Below are 14594 nucleotides of genomic sequence, written 5' to 3'. Positions count from 1 at the left end.
TCCTGCAATTGTGCCTATGACGTCTGATGTCAAGCTTATATGATAATCGAGGTGCACCGATTGCGGCCGGCCCCAACAGTGGGTTGTAGGCACTCCGCTGTGTATATGTATAATGTGCAATAAAGGTCTGCCAAAAAAAAAAAAAAAAAATTGTGCAAAGAGTTCCAACTCTGCCTGGCAGGCAGGCAGGCAGCGAATCTCGCGGGTTAGACAGCGAAATCAGGACATCATCAGCGTAGAGGCTGATTGTATGGACATAACCCCCAAATTTGATCCCCACCACCTGCGGGTTAGGCCGCAGCTTCTGTGCTAAGGGCTCCATGTAGAGAGCAAAAAAGGGGGGTGACAAAGGGCATCCCTGCCAAGTGCCTCTCTCGTTGGAGAATCGTGGGGACGTGTACCCAATAACTCTCACTGTCGCCATCAGAAACGTATAAAAATTCAGCACATATTTGCGGAACTTCACGCCCAATCCCACCTTCTCCAAGACTTTCTCTAGATAGGGCCAATGCACCCTGTCAAACGCTTTTTCAGCGTCAATAGCCAGCATTAAAAATTCTCCGCTCGTTTGTGTCGCTTTTTCGATAAGGTGTAGGGCCCTCTTCGTGTTGTCCGAGGTTTGCCGTTCTGGGATAAACCCGGCTTGATCCAGGTCGACTAAGCCACCCATAAGGGGCGGAAGCCAGGCCGCCAGGATCCCAGTATACAACTTCAGATCCACATTAAGGAGCGATATGGGTGGTACGCACTGCATTGCAACTTATCTTTCCCTAGTTTAGGGATGACGGTTATAGAGGCCCGCAAGAGGTCTCCTGGTATGGCTCCCGGCTCAGAGAAGGTATTAAAAAGGAGCGTAAGGATGGGGGCAACCTGCGTGCTAAAGGTCTTATAATAAAAAACTGGGAAACCATCCAGGCCAGGCGACTTAGCCACCTTAAGGCGGAAGATGGCAGAGATAACCTCTTCCAACCGAATGTCGCATTTCAGATGCTCTGCCTGCTCCTTCGTGAGGGCGGGTATCGGCACTGCGGCAAGGAAATCCTCTGCGTCCGAATCCTTCAAGGGAGCGCTGGTGTAGAGATCAGTGTAAAAGTCACTAAAGGCCGTTGTGATACCAGGGTCGTCCGTGACACACCTGCCGTCCGGCTGTAGGATCTCCCGAACCAATTGCTGTTGGCGTGCTTCCCGCAGCTTATGGGCTAACAGTCGTCCACACCTATCCCTTCCCATATAATAGGCGTGGCGGAGTCTCAGTGCCACAAATTCCGCCCTATCCTGATCAATAGCCGCCAATTGCTGTCTCACAGCTTTAAGTTGCCTTCAGATACGTGGCGCCCCCGTACGTTGGTGCATTTGCTTCAGCTTCTTCGTGCGTTCAATCAATCAATCAGAGGACTTGTATAGCGCGCTACTTACCCATGAGGGTCTCAAAGCGCTGGGGGGGTTGGCGCCGTTACTGCTAGAAAAGCCAGGTCTTGAGGCGTTTTCTGAAGGCGAGTAGGTCTTCAGTCTGACGTAGGTGGGTAGGTAGGGTGTTCCAGGTTTTGGTGGCGAGGTGGGAGAAGGATCTGCCACCGGAGGTAGTACGCTGGAAGCGGGGGACGGTGGCGAGGGCGAGGCTGGCGGAGCGGAGCTGGCAGGAGGGTGTGTGGAAGCTGAGTCTGCTGTTCAGGTAGGCTGGTCCGGCGTTGTGGAGTGCTTTGTGTGCGTGGGTGAGGAGTTTGAAGGTGATCCCCTTTTCGACGGGGAGCCAGTGGAGGTCTCGCAGGTGGGGAGTGATGTGGCAGCGGCGGAGTAGGTTGATGATCAGTCGGGCGGAGGCGTTTTGGATGCGCTGGAGACGATGCAGGTGTTTGGCTGGGATTCCGGCGTAGAGTGTGTTGCCGTAGTCCAGCCCGCTGCTTACGAGGGCCTGTATTACCGTTCTTCTTGTCTCGGTCGGGATCCATTTGTAGATTCTGCTGAGTGTGCAGAGGTTTGTTGTAGCAGGAAGAGGATTTGGCGTTGACCTGTTTGGACATGGAGAGGGTGGAGTCGAGGATGAATCCTAGGTTGCGTGCGTGGTCGGTTGGCGTTGGTGCTGTTCCCAAGGTGGTCGGCCACCAGGAGGCATCCCAGGCTAAGGGGGTGGGTCCGAGGATGAGGACCTCTGCCTTGTCCGGGTTCAGTTTCAGACTGCTGCTCCTCATCCAGTCGGCGATGGCCTTCATCCCGTCGTGGATGTTGGATTTGGCGGAGTGCGGGTCCTTGGTGAGGGAGAGGATGAGCTGAGTGTCGTCGGCATAGGAGATGATGGTGAGGTTGTGGTGTCGGGCCACTTGAGCGAGGGGGGCCATATAGATGTTGAACAGCGTCGGGCTGAGGATGGAGCCCTGGGAGACGCCGGAGATGATGTCGGTGGCTTCGGATCGGAAGGGCGGGAGGCGGACGCTCTGGGATCTGCCTGAGAGGAAGGATGTGGTCCAGTCGAGGGCCTTCTCTTGGATTCCAGCTTCCTGGAGGCGGATCTTTAGTTTGTGATGGCAGACCGTGTCAAAGGCGGCCGATAGGTCCAGGAGGATGAGGGCAGATGTTTCCCCGTTGTCTAGTTGGTGCCTGATGTCGTCTGTGGCTGCGATAAGGGCTGTCTCGGTGCTGTGGTTTTGTCTCAACCGGATTGGGATGGGTTCAGAATGTTGTTTTCCTCCAGGTGATGGGTCAGCTGCAGGTTGACAATTTTCTCGATGACCTTCGCCGGGAACGGGAGCAGGGAGGTCCTTGGGGTCCTCCTTGGGTTTCTTGAGGAGGGTGTTGATTTCGGCAAGCTTCCAGCTTTCTGGGTATGTTGCATTTTCAAAGGAGACGTTGATGACCCTCCGTAGTTGAGGTGCGATGGTTGCGCCTGCCTTGTTAAATATGTGGTGTGGGCTCGGGTCTGTCGGTGATCCTGAGTGGATGGAGTTCATGACTTTGCGCGTCTCGTTGTCAGTAACGTTGGACCAGGAAGTCAGATGATTGGTGCTGATGGTGCGCGCGGGAGGGGTGGGGTCTGGTGCGGTCGGGTCGGTCGCGGTGTTGAAGCTGTCATGGATGTCAGCGATCTTGCGATAGAAGAAGTTGGCCAGGGAATTGCACAGTTCCTGCGAGGGAGGGATGTCGTTGGCATTGGGGCTGGGATTGGAGAGTTCTTTCACGATGCGGAAGAGCTCTTTGATGTTGTGTGCGTTGTTGTCTAGGCGGTCTGTGAAGGAGGATCTCTTGGTTTGTCTGATGAGGTGGTGGTGTCTGCGGGTGGCGTCCTTGTGGGCTGCCTGGGTGTCCGGTGTGCGGGCGTGGAGCCAGATCTTCTCCAGTTTCCGGCATGTGCGCTTGGAGGTCAGAAGCTCGTTGGTGAACCAGGAGGCTCTCTTGCTGGCGTTGTTGTTGGGGGGTTTCTTCAGAGGGGCGAGGGTGTTGGCACAGTCGTCGATCCACTGTCTGAGGTTGCGGGCTGCGATGTCAGGGTTGTTGAGCTCGGTGGGAGGGTTCATGGCGAGGGTGGAGGTCAGCTGGTCTTCGGTTATTTGCTCCAGTATCGGCGAGGTAGCTGTTGGGTGCGGTGGTGTGTGGTGGGTTTTCTGAAGATGAAGTGGATGCAGCTGTGGTGTGTCCACTGGGGTTCAGTCGTGTGGTTGAAGGCGACGTGGGTGCTAGTCGAGAAGATGGCGTCCAGTGTGTGGCCGGCGGCGTGGGTAGGTTTGGTCACAAGTTGTCTGAGTCCGAGGTTGGCGAGGTTGGCAATCAGCGTGGCGCAGTTGACGTTGTTGTTGTTCTCGAGGTGGAAGTTCAGATCACCGAGGAGGATGTAGTCCATGGAGGCGAGGGCGTGGGTGCTGGCGAGGTCGGCGATGGAGTCGCTGAACTGGGCTCGGGGTCCGGGGGTGTGTTGGATAAGTGCTTCCCGTTGACGACTTCGCTCAACCTTATCCGCCGCATAAATTGCAATAAATTCCCCCCGTGAATTTGAAAATTAAAGTAATGATGCTGATATTTTGGAAGCACTGGATAACGTAGAGTTACTGGAAGCTATAAACTCTGAAATGGCAAACCAGCAATATGATCTGGAAGAAGAACCAGATGAACTTCTTTTAGAAGCTGTGCCAAAATATGAGATGTCTGGACAATAATTTCACTATTTAATAATAATAAATTCTGGACTATATAAAGAGATGCTGTGTATCTTTTTTATGTGGAATTAAAATGTAGCTTAAGATCTTTAGAGTTTACATTTTAATTAATTAATTACTTTTAATTTAAATCTAAATTTAAAATCATCCTGTGGCAACAATATATCACTTTTTGTAACACAGTTATAGCACAAGATTGTGTTTTATATTTGCAATGACAATGCAAATAGATGATCATACACACCACTATGCATTGAAGGGGCATTCTATATGTGTTGCTGTGTGTGTTTGCACATAACACTTATAGAACAAGACACATCAGAAATAATAAATCTGAAGATGTGTGTGAATGCTGCACCATTCTGCAGTTGGTGTAGCAGTGAGCTAGGCTTTAGTACATGAACTGCTTCAAACGCCTATCCAGTATGTATGCAGTTCTGCAACCACCTACACACTTGTGTTTCACGGCTTCAATTCCCCAGTTGGTATCCTTACACTTCCACCAAACAATCTGTCACTGCTGTTGCACTGTTGTAATGACCCATTCAGCAGTATGCATTAATCCATTCACTGTGCAAGAACTGAAGCACTTATAAATTCAGTCAGGCACTCTCCTTGCAGAACTGTAATCATTCAGTCAGTACCCAAGTACTCATGCAGCGAAGTAGGCCTTAGGGCATGGACTGCTTCAAACCCCTATGCAGTATGCATGCAGTCTTGTATCCACCTGCACACTTGTCTTTCACAACTTCAATTCCCCAGTCTGTATCCCTCCACTTCCACCAAACAGTCTGTCACAGCTGTTGCACTGTTGTAGTGACCTATTCAGCAGTATGTACTAATTCATTCATTGCGCCAGTACTGAAGCACTTGTAAATTCAATCAGGCACTCTCCTTGCAGAACTGTAATCATTCAGTCAGTACCCAAGTACTGATGTAGCGAAGTAAGCCATAGGACATGGACTGCTTCAAACCTCTATACGCTATGCATGCAGTATTCTATCAACCTGCACACTTTCACATCTTCAATTCCCCAGTCTGTATCCTTACACTTCCAGCAAACACTCTGTCATTGCCCTTGCACTGTTGTAGTGACCCATTCAGAAGTATGTACTAATCCATTTACTGCACTAAAACTCAAGCACTTATGTATTCCCTTAGACACTCTCCTTACAGTACTCATGCAGCGAAGTAGGCCTTAGAACATGGACTGCTTCAAACCTCTATGCAGTAAGCATGCAGAATTCTATTCACCTGCACAATTGTCTTTCACATCTTCAATTCCCTAGTCTGTATCCTTGCACTTCTGCCAAACACTCTGTCACTGCCCTTGCACTGTTGTTGTGATCCATTCAGCAGTATGTACTAATTAACGGTGGGCGGCCAGCTACGCTCCGTCTGCGGAGTGTGCGTAGTGCCGCCCACTCCGCATTTTGCGGAGCTGGCAGAGCCAGGCGGCACTACGCACGCTCCGCAGACGGAGCGTAGCTGGCCGCCACCCGCCTCCCTCCCGCCCTCCCTAAATACTTTAAAATAAAGGAACGCAATAATTTTAAAAGCACTTACCTTGCCGCCGCTGGCCGCCGCGTTCCCCGGGGCTCGTTATCTTCCGTCTTCCGTATTTTGCAGTAATGCGCATGCGCGGACGGCCGCGCATGCGCATTTTCACGAGAAAATGCGCATGCGCGGCCGCCCGCGCATGCGCATTATTGAAAAATACGGAAGACGGAAGATAACGAGCCCCGGGGAACGCGGCGGCCAGCGGCGGCCAGCGGCGGCAAGGTAAGTGCTTTTAAAATTATTGCGTTCCTTTATTTTAAAGTATTTAGGGAGGGCGGGAGGGAGGCGGGTGGCGGGGCTGGCGGCCAGTGGTTTTGCGGAGTGGGGCTACGCGGAGTGCGGAGGTGGGCGTAGTTTCTCGCCCACTTCGCGTAGCTCCGCGAAGCCCCACTCCGCGAACTCCGCCCAGGGTTAGTACTAATCCTTTCACTGCGTTAAAACTCAAGCACTTATAAATTCAGTCAGGCACTCTCCTTGAAAAACTGTAATCATTCAGTCAGTACCCAAGTACTGTTGCAGTGAAGTAGGCCTTAGGACATTGGCTGCTTCAAAGCCCTATACACTATGCATGCAGTCTTCTATCCACCTGCACATTTGTCTTTCACATCTTCAATTCCCCAGTCTGTATCCTTACACTTCCACCAATCACTCTGTCACTGCTGTTGCACTGTTGTAGTGACCCATTCAGCAGTATGTACTAATCCATTCACTGTGCTAAAACTGAAGCACTTATAAATTCATTAAGGCACTCTCCTTGCAGAACTGTAATCATTCAGTCAGTACCCAAGTACTCATGCAGCAAAGTAGGCCTTAGGACTTGGACTTCTTCAAACCCCTATGCACTATGCATGCAGTCTTGTATCCACCTGCACACTTGTCTTTCACACCTTCAATTCCCCAGTCTGTATCCTTACACTTTCAACAAGCACTCTGTCACTGCTGTTGCACTGTTGTAGTGACCCATTCATCAGTATGTACTTATCCAATCACTGTGTTAAAACACAAACACTTATAAATTCACCCAGGAAGTTTCACCAGCAGTGCAGAGGGAAGTATAGACTTGTAACATATTTATGTACATATGTTACATTCCTGTGCTTCGGAAGTACTACAGTACACTACAAGTAAACACCTTAAAGAGTTCTGCTGTAGCACCTCCTTATAGTTCTGCACTTTCACATTCACCATAGACTACTAATGTATTATTTCATTCAATTATGCACTACGCATTCATTCAAAAAGCTTTTACACACTATCGTACTAACATCACTCTTTTTTTGACCATTAAAGTTAGTACTAAAAATAACTTTTTTTGTGTGTTTTTTGTTGTTTTGTATTTTTGTTGGTTTTTCTGAACAATTTTTGTTGTTGTTTTTTTAAGAGAAAAAAGGGAACTGCACAAACAAAACACTCTGGAACAAATAAAAAAAAAAGATAAGAGTGGGAGCAACAGTGCTCTTGTTTGTGCCTGCAAATTAAATCTATTGATTGTTCTCCATAGCAAAGAGTCTCTTTGCAAAATTTGCATAAAATAATTACATCTGCAGAATCGGGACGGATGTCCAGATGAGGACTTGATGCTCCTGCAGATGTGCTGGGTACAGCTGGTGTAGTCTCATCACGAAGTCTGTTGCATGCAGCATGAGCATAATTGCGGGGATGTTGAGTGTTAACATGCTTAACCATGCTGGCAGTCCCAAAAGAGTTGTGCTTGTTAGGATTGCCTCTGGACAGCACTGTCAAACACACCTTTCAAGTTACCTTTGCCACCTTGACTTTTTTCCCTCCATCAGGAAAGGAAAATCTTCCAGATTAGTGCCTCTTTTCTTTTGGGGACTGGATGTTCTGCAAGAAATTCTGCATCAGAAGAGTGTTCCGAGAGATTTTCATCTTGCTGTGCAGCCATATTGAAGATCTGTTGAAAAAACAGGTATTTCACAAAACTTCAGTGAAGGTCCTGTGTTCCAAATCCACCATTCATCCAATTCATACCAATGCCACTCTCAGTTCTCCTCCTGATGCTTCAAATTAGCGAGGTACAAGAGTCGGAGGTATCGGGGACATGTAACCTCATGGAACTTGGAGGCCAATAGGGACAAAAGGGTTGCCATAGCTCTGCATACCTAGTCCCCTCTCCCACTAAGGTCAAGGAAATCTTCTCCATCCCGAGCACATGCCATAGGTGGTGGAGCCAGCCACTGAATGTAGGAATATGTGCAGTTTGCCAGTATGAAAATATGTTCTGCATTGCAGAGCCCAGTGCGATAGCCATCAAATGACCTCTGCGGGAGTGCAAAGGGTATGTCAAAGGATTCAGGAGTCCCAATTGGACATATGAGGGGAGGTGCGGCATCTCGGTCTTAAAGTGCGTATCTATCTCGTCCAGTATTTGCTTCCAATAGGCCTGAAGATGAACACAATCCCATAGTAAGTGGACCAATGTACCCACCTGCCCGCAACCCCACCAGCATGTAGCCTCCCTGGTGTGATCCATCGCGCGTAAGCATGCAGCGGTGTAATACCAATATGTTGCGATTTTAGTAAGAGTGTCAGTGAGCCCCATGTGATACACTGAATGTCTCGCTCTGTAAAATACTCCCCCCACACTTTATGGCTAAGTGTTCTCCCCAACTCCTACTCTCAGCGCTCCTTGCCTGCGCTATAGGTATGAGAATGTTTAGCCAACAGCATTTTATATAAATCCGAGATTAATTTCTTATCCGTTGTCCAACGTTCAAATGGCAGGAGGTGTCTATCGTCCGTTGGACGCATCTGCTCACTGAGTGCCCAATGTCACACTGGGAGGTAGCGTAGCCTCTCCGTCTCTGGCATCTCGTACATTTGCCAAAACTGAGTGAAGGGCATCACCGCCTGTTCCAAATACATGTGGAAAAGACATCGGCTACCAGCCGGCCGCCACCTCGCATAGTCAACCAAATTGGTACCTGGCGTAAAATCGTGGTTCTCCATCAATGGGGTGAGTGGTGACGGGAAAGTAGTCAGTTTGTGTTTGGCATTGATTTGGTCCCAACCTTCCATGGTAACCTGTGTGATGTGAGACGCATGAAGATTAGTGGGCCGATGTTGCTTTCAGAGAAATGGGATTTCCTAGAGAGGTCGACCGGCCACTGCCTGGTCCTGGAAGAGCCAGTGTTTCTCGGACTCCCATCTACTCCATTCCACCAGGAGACTCAATTGCGCTGCCTCAAAGTAAAGCAAGAGGTCCGGTATCCCAAGCTCCCCCTCTTCCGGTGGGAGCATCTCCCAGACGCAGTTTAAGCCGCGGCTTTCGCCCATTCCTAATGAACTGGGCCAGTTCCGATTGAGTTTGTTTTATCCACCCAGTCGGAGGACGGAGCAGAATAGTGCGGAACAGGTATAAAATCTGTGGGAGAACAGTCATTTTGACCGCAGCTATCCTGCCCGACCATGACAGCGGGTAGTGTTACCACCGCCCCAGTTCCCTCCTAATCTCTGCCGCAGCAGAGCATAGTTAAGAGTAACCATGTTGCCGAGCAACGGAGCCAATTGAATCCCTAGATACGGGATAGTCCCAGTTGCCCATTGAATGGGTAGCGTGCTTTGCAAGAGCTCTTGGGTAGGCTACTCCAGAGACAGATCGAGAGCCTCCTACTTGCCTGTGTTAACTTTGAAGCCAGAACATTGTGCAAATAGTTCCAACTCCGCCAGGCAGGCAGTCAGGCAGGCAGGCAGCCAATCTCGCGGGTTAGACAGCGAAATCAGGACATCATCAGCGTAGAGGCTGATTGTATGGACATAACCCCCAAATTTGATCCCCACCACCTGCGGGTTAGGCCCCAGCTTTTGTGCTATGGGCTCCATGTAGAGGGCATATAAGAGGGGTGACAAAGGGCATCCCTGCCAAGTGCCTCTCTCGATGGGGAATCGTGGGGACATGTACCCAATAACTCTCACTGTCGCCGTCGGAAACTTATAAAAATTCAGCACATATGTGCGGAACTTCACGCCCAATCCTATCTTCTCCAAGACTTTCTCTAGATAGGGCCAATGAACCCTGTCAAACGCTTTTTCAGCGTTAATAGCCAGCATTAACAATTCTCTTCTTGTTCGTGTCGCTTTTTCAATAAGGTGTAGGGCCCTATTCGTGTTGTCCGAGGTTTTCCGTTCCGAGATAAACCCGGCTTGATACGGGTCAACTAAGCCACCCATATGGGGCAGGAGCCGGGCTGCCAGGATCCCAGTATACAACTTCAGATCCACATTAAGGAGCGATATGGGCAGTACGCACTGCATTGCGACTTATCTTTCCCTGGTTTAGGGATGACGGCTATAGAGGCCCGCAAGAGGTCTCCTGGTGTGGCTCCTGGCTCAGAGAAGGTTTCAAAAAGGAGCATAAGGAGGAGGGCAACCTGCGCGCTAAAGGTCTTATAAAAAAACGCCGGGAAACCATCCGGACCAGGCGACTTAGCCACCTTAAGGCGCGAGATGGCAGAGATAACCTCTTCCAACAGAATGTCGCATTTCAGATGCTCTGCCTGCTCCTTTGTGAGGGCGGGTATCGTCACTGCGATAAGGAAATCCTCCGTGTCCGAATCCTTCAAAGGAGTGCTGGTGTAGAGATCAGTGTAAAAGTCGCTAAAGGCCTTCGCAATACCAGGGTCGTCCGTGACGCACCTGCCATCCGGCCGTAGGATCTCTGGAACCGATTGCTGTTGGCGTGCTTCCCGCAGCTTATGGGCTAACAGTCGTCCACACCTATCTCCTCCCGTATAAAAGGCGTGGCGGAGTCTCAGCGCCACAAATTCCGCCCTATCGTGATTAATAGCCACCAATTGCTGTCTCACCGCTTTAAGTTGCTCCAGATACGTGGCGCCCCCGTACGTTGGTGCATTTGCTTCAGCTCCTTCGTGTATTGGATAAGTTCTTCCCATTTACGACTTTGCTCGACGTTAGAAATTGAAATAAATTCCCCCCGGAGGACCGCTTACAGTGCCGGCCACTGTGTAGCGAGTGTGGTGTCTGTATTGCTGTTGTGGGAGAGGTAATCCACAATAACGCGCTGTACTCTCGTGACCAACTCTTTGGGGTGCAATAAGGTCTCTCTGAGTCGCCATGTTCACTGCGCGCTTTGAGTAGGCGGAAAGGCAAACACAACTGTCACCGAGGCGTGATCACAGAGAGAAGCAACCCCTATCTCCGCCTCGGTAGCTAGCGCCTGTAGTGAATATGCTCGCCCCGGGGGTGGAAGCTGCGCCATAAATCAGTAAGACCCAGGTCAGGAAGACGGCTCATCCCTCCGTAGAGAGAGCGCCAGCTTGCGACGAGCGCTGACATGATCCATCTAAATTATTGTCAAAAACCAAATTTAGGTCCCCTCCCAACAGTATGTGGTGATCTGATGTGACAGTAGCATCCATGAGGGCAGAGTGAAAGAACCTTTCCTGACCTTCGTTAGGAGCATAAATGGAGCCAAGAGTAAATGTGTGGTCCTCCAGGGTAAACCTTTAAGTCAGTAACCTGCCCTTTATCTCAGCCTCATTCTGCATGATCTTTCCCTTAAACCCCTGGGCCACCAGAATAGCTACTCCTGTGAGGAGAAAAACTGATGTGGGAACTTTCGGGACCGAAGGCGGTGACAATCCTTCTGTAAAAAGTGCATCTCCTGCAGGAGACAAATGTCTGCCCGTGAGTGCTCTAAACAAGACAGGACCGCCTTGCATTTCACAAGGTTGTTCGATCCCCTTTCATTTAAAGTGAGTATCTTAAGGTCCGGGGTCACCATCTAGTCATCCAGGAGGACAAAAAGCAAATAACCTCCCTAAGGCTGCAAAACCTAAAAGGCAAGGGCATCGGATTCCCCAATAGGACCATACTTCTCACCTCTGACTCAACCCCAAACACACTGAGGACAAGGAACACAAAGCCCTCCCTACTCCCCCCTCCCAAACAGAAACTCCCCCCAACAAGAAACCCAATGTTCAAGAATCCTTGTGCTTCATCCATAGGTGATTGAGAATGTAATACAGTGGGGTAACTCACTCAAATCACCACAGCCCCACCTGCTGCTGACAACCCGACCAGAAAAAGCAACCAGCCAAGGGAAAGGTTAAGATAAAAGTCAGCTGGGGTGGGGCGAAGCCAGCACAGCCAAGACTGTTTCTACTGCAGTGTGTTGTCCGTCCTTAATCTCGGATGCAGGGGGCTTCCTTAAACGGCGCCTTCTACCTTGCTGGCGCCACCTTGGCTTTGCGTCATCCGATTCCATAGCGTGGCCCACTGACTCACTCTCCTCCCTGGTGGGTCGATACCGAGCAGGCGGCACGCTTCCGTCAAAGACCGGAGCTGATAGAACTTATTGTCCAGCTTGAATACCAGGCAGAATGGGTGGCCCCAACTGTAGGAGATGTTGCATTGCTGAATGTATGCCGTTACGGGTTTGAAGGCCCTGCGCTTCTGCAGGTTAAGGGCAGGTAAGTCCTGGAATAGCACTGGAGATTGGTTTCTGAAGGACAGAGGGTGTAGCTGTTGAGCTTTTTGGAGGATGTCTTCCTTTGTGCGGTAATCTTGCACACAAGCCAGGATGTCCGGCGGAGGCATTGACGCATGGCGCGGAGGGCCCACTCTATGTACCCTGTCCAGTCGGAGTTCGGTCTCCAAAGGGCGCTCTAAAATGTGATTGAAAAGTTCTCTTGTGAATCCGAACAGATCTTTTGTGTCATCGGTCAACGTCACTCCCCGGATCCGTACATTATGCCGACGAGAACGGTTCTCTAATTCTTCTTGGTGGGTTTGTAGGTCCACTTGTTGGTCATGGATACGCAAGATCTCCTGCGGTAGCACCTCAATTTCAGTATCTCTCCCATCCTGCTTGGTTTCCAGCTCTGCAACATGCTCCCCTATGCCATCCATATCTCTGCAGACCTCTTTGATCTCCTCCGTGAATTCCTTCTTAAGAGTGTGGATATCCTCCCGCAGAGTAGTAAACAGTGATTCTAAAAAGGCCTTGGTGATAGGCTCGGAGCCCTCCGCTTGATCCGCCGCGGAGCGAGCAGCACTCGTGGCCATGTCCTTGAGTGGTTGACTCGCCTGGGCTTTGTCAAACAAGTCCTTCACCGTTTTGTCTTTGCGGACTCTTGAGGTGGACATAGAGCTCCCCACGTACCCCAGGAGACACTTGTCAGACCCTCCCCTCACCAGGTCCACCCACCAAGTTCAGATAGCCTGGTGGCCGCTCACCTTCTCACCAGGGCTCTCCGGCCTGTCCGCCAGGCCCACCGCCAGGCGCTCCCTATGTCTTCAGCCAATCTGCACCCACTTGTGACCCAGTCTGTCCGCTAGGCCATACTGCTAGGCAAACTTCCCTCCACTGCGGGCTCACCTGCTGTCCCTGGCTCCCTCGAAGGCCCCCCACCGGTCCAGCAAAGCTCCTCCTGCCCGGGTCCAGACTGAAACTAATGCGGGCCGACCACCTACTGGGGTAGTCCACCCCTCCACCCCTCCACCAACCTCCCTTAAACAAACTGCAGGCAGAAGGATCCCGGAAATGGGCGCAGACCTCGTCCAGCATCCGGGGGCTCCCTAGGACCGAGACACCAGTCTTCACGCACTGCCAATCAGATGTTCACTGCGGGCTTTCACCCAGAGGCCAGGGCTTCCCTCAAACCTCTCCTTGGCCCGAGTCTCCACTCCCGGTCGGTGCAATGTCGGGCCTCCGAGCTCCTCCTCCAATGGCCAGCAACCCTGCCCCGCATCACTGGGCACTCAGTAGGTCTCTCTGGGCTCTGCCTGGATCGCGGTGATGCCCACTGCTGGGGGACCGCCTCCGGCCTCCTCGTACGACCCCTTGGTTCCGCTGGCGCCCCCGGCTAAGGCCGATTCCCTCTGTCCACAACGGCGAGGCAATGGCCCGCCAGCTTCTCCCGCTGTGCCCTCCGAGCGGGCCCCCTCCGACGTCCTCCCCGCACCAGCACGAGAGGGCCTAGACACCACCACCGGGCCTCCGATTCCGCAGCGTTGCAGCCGGAGCCCCCCAAGACGGCAGAGCGTAGTCGGCCGCCACCACCACCGTCGGAGAGCCCCCGCTGATATGTCCGCCCCGGGTCTCGTCCTGGGATCACCGCTCAGTGGGAAGCCTCTCTCCCCCAAATGCCAGGTATCTCTGCTCAGTTCGAGGGCTAGGATCTGCTCCCACGGCCACCACTATCAGTCACGGTGATTCTCGGCCCCTCTGCAGCAGCCGGTTGCGACGAAGACCTCCGCTGACCCTGGCCTAGTCTAGCTACAAAATGGCGGCTCGCCCAGGTACGCTGTAACTCTGATCTCACCCGCCGAGGACCCGCTGAATCTATGTTGCTCCTGCTTGCGCTGTACCGGCGGCTCCGGTGTCCCCCTCAGTATCCCTTCAGGCCGTGCGCCACCCGGCAGGCTTTGCCGCGCAGGCTTACTCACAGGCCCTCCTACGCTCAGTCGCGGACCCGTGACAAAATGGTGGCCGCAGTCCTGCCTCGGCTCTGCTCCATCTCGAGTCCTGGGGGCCGCTCAGCCACCACAAACGGGCTATCTGTTGCTCACTGAGCAGCTCCGGTGATTATTCACGGACCCCCGGTCCCGGCCGGGGCGATGTGCAGGCTCTCGGGTCCTCCGGCGCCCAGTCAGTGCTCCCGGCTACTCCTTACCTCTGAGTGCCGCGAATACCATCAGCTCGTCTGACGGTGTGAGGACAGCCACTCCAGCCGCTGCCACCGCCACAGGGAGCCACTCCGTGCAATCAGAACCACTCCCCAGCACAAAAATAGGGCCGACAGATGTGATAACAGCCCTTAAGCCGGTGCAAGATCAGACCGTCAGCGGGGGCCTCAGAGCAGTATGTCTGCTCACGCCGCCATCTTGGCCACCCAATTCCTTATT

This window comes from Lissotriton vulgaris, chromosome 1_1 (assembly GCF_964263255.1).
Source record: "Lissotriton vulgaris chromosome 1_1, aLisVul1.2, whole genome shotgun sequence".
NCBI lineage: Eukaryota > Metazoa > Chordata > Amphibia > Caudata > Salamandridae > Lissotriton > Lissotriton vulgaris.
This window is presented reverse-complemented; position numbering follows the sequence as displayed.